The sequence below is a fragment of the Eptatretus burgeri genome, chromosome 1 (genome assembly GCF_056783735.1).
Source record: "Eptatretus burgeri isolate ZD-2024b chromosome 1, Ebu_testis_v1, whole genome shotgun sequence".
Taxonomy (NCBI): Eukaryota; Metazoa; Chordata; class Myxini; order Myxiniformes; family Myxinidae; genus Eptatretus; species Eptatretus burgeri.
In genome coordinates this window covers 54,426,463-54,428,962 of record NC_140961.1, presented here as the reverse complement: position 1 = coordinate 54,428,962, position 2,500 = coordinate 54,426,463, and the positions used below count along the sequence as shown (strand labels likewise).

Genomic DNA, 2,500 nt, shown 5'->3' with positions numbered 1-2,500 from the left:
TTACTTTAGGCTCATGTAAAAGATAATTGAGAATTTGGCAGATTTTAAAAACCATTACCATGACATGTTTGAATGAAGAATGAGTTAAAATCGCAACTGTGGCTGTGGACATAATTACAAACACAACTCAGCCGGGAACAGAGGAAAATACTTTATTTTATTTTATTTTGGGCAGAACCAAATGCTTTGCAGAAGTGTGGTCCAAATGGATGAATGGATGATATCTGATTAGGCAGTGTTGGTTGACTCACTGCTCGAGTAAAATGTGGTAATCGAAAGATGTCCGATACTGGACATAACTGTCAGGGTATGTAGTGTACACTGAGAATAACATCTTGGAAAGTGATTCTGTGCTAATTGCGGTATGCAATCTAGCCGAGGGTGAAAGCATATTCCTGATATGTGTATACTGTACAGATGGCACAATGTAGGGGAACTGTGGAAATAAGAGGATATTTAATGTCGCAAAGTGTGCTAGTCAAGAATAGTTAAATCGATAGTAATATATTGAGCACATATGAAGAAAAAAACTACAACAACGACATCCTCCCTGGCTACCTTCCACCATCGGCCTTTCCGATGAGCATACGTGCCAAGCGCCTGTGGGGGAGTTCCATTGGCAATCAACGCTACCTAACTACCTGGTGCTTGCAGCGGTATCGAGTTGCAGGTTCAAGTACCATCGAGCCGGATTGTCAAGGATTGCACGAGGCAGGAAGGTCCAAGGAAGCTTCTCACCTCCAGCTCACCTTCCCTCCGAGGGGGGAGTATCAATAACGACCCAACGAGGTCCCTTTTTGGGGGGGGTGTCTGGTGGGGGCCAGTCCTTAAGCAGAACCTGTATGGGTGCTTGTGTATAAATTTCCATTTATTTTATATTCTAATGACTCTGCCCTTATGTGCTTCTTATAGGCTTCATGATGGTGCCCAAGGAGCCACTGGGTTGTCTGGACCGCCTAGAGAAGCGGGAGGCAGTGGAACTGTTGGTGGTTCAGGTCCTATCGGACCTCCGGGCCCAAGTGGTCATGATTGGCCCTCATGGTGATGGGAGTAGGCCAGGAGCACCTGGTAAACATGGATGGCAATGCTGGAGACAGGGGTCTGCAAGGGGAGTCTGCAACACCAGGACGCCAAGGGGCGATTGGGATAATTGCACCATAAGGATCGTCTGGGTCAGTGGGTGAGCAAATAGTGGGTGCAGGTGAGCACATGCATCTGTGGTGAAGGTAGTGGTGTGAACCCATGGGTCGGTTCGGGCAGGCAGAATTCACATCTTTGTTTACGTTGAGATCTGAATTTGTTGTCTTCTGACGTCAGCATCGGTTGGTATTTTAAAAACGCGTTTTTCATATCATAGCAGCCACCGTACCTGGGAAGGTTCTCTGTGCATTGTATTGTCATAATGGTAGACCGTGGGGCTATGTACGCTCTCTGATGACGACCAACTTATGAATGGGAAAGAAGGGTGCGGTCGGTGGAACTGACTCTACTGCTCCCTCTAGCGGTCGTGCTTGCTGCTGATACCCAGCCCCTACAACAAAGTGGTTACCCAAAAGGTTTTGCTCGCTTTGGCTCATAAAAATGAGCTGCACGAACAAAAGGGGGATGATGTAGAAGGAGGTGTTGAGAATATGGTACACTCAAGAACTTGCAGAGGTGGGAGAAAATCGAAAATTTGTAAAATCGAAAGTTTTGGAAGCAGCTATGTGTTATCAAATGTTTGTGGTGTGTGCTGCCTTTGGGCTGTTGGGTGCATCACTGGTTGGAGCATGACTGTGCTGCTGATGCGGTGTCCCTATTACCAGTGTACTGATGTTCATATTTTTTTTTTTTTTGCCAGTCTTAAAGGAGTGACAGGCTGAGTTAGCCCTCGGGGTTCGTTTAGTGGTAAATGAAAGTTGAGCTCAGGGCTCTGGGATCCTGGTCACCAATTTAAGGGCAAGGCCAAACAGTACATATAATTATTGGTAGAATGTCTGTAAAATATATGGACATGTATAAATGAATATTAACTCTTGTGATGCTTATAAATATTGTGAAAGAGTTTGACAACAGAGTGTTCGAATGGAGGAACGTCCTAAAGATGCAGTGGACTGGACTTTTTCAGGTATTATTGGTTACCCAAGGAGCTGTCAAGAAAAGGTAAGCCAATCATGGATTCACGCATCTCATTGCAAAAGGATACAGGAAATCGAAAAGAGAAAGAATGTTACTGGAGGTTTATGACAGATGTGGCAGTGTTTGATTAGCATGTGTATAATCGTGATAATATGGACAATAACAGATAGTGAGGACATTTTGGGAATGTCATAGAGATCAGAATGTTTGGTAGGTCAATGGTAGGGGAAACAAGGAATGGGTTGTGAGGGTGCACAGGGAAGAAAAAAGGTAAACATTGGGATCAATTGCATTAGGAAGGCGTATATGGGAAAACACGGATTACCCTTGTTTGCAGTTCCACTCCAGGGGGAGAACATGTGTGGGTACATAGTCCGTAGAC

At 45.0% G+C, this 2,500-nt stretch overlaps 1 protein-coding gene and 1 long non-coding RNA gene across 2 annotated transcripts in view; one reads left to right on the top strand and one right to left on the bottom strand.

Moving 5' to 3' along the window:
* The window catches only part of LOC147034512 (E3 ubiquitin-protein ligase TRAF7-like), a 140,703-nt gene that overhangs the window by 124,657 nt on the left and 13,546 nt on the right, over window positions 1-2,500 (bottom strand). The gene's annotated exons all lie outside the window — the stretch shown is intronic.
* LOC147034513 (uncharacterized) overlaps window positions 1-2,500 on the top strand; it is a 9,056-nt gene that overhangs the window by 3,518 nt on the left and 3,038 nt on the right. The window contains exon 2 of the long non-coding RNA XR_015059082.1: window positions 913-2,500. This exon is cut by the window's right edge and continues 3,038 nt beyond it. This is a non-coding gene — a long non-coding RNA (uncharacterized LOC147034513). The remainder of the gene's footprint in view (window positions 1-912) is intronic.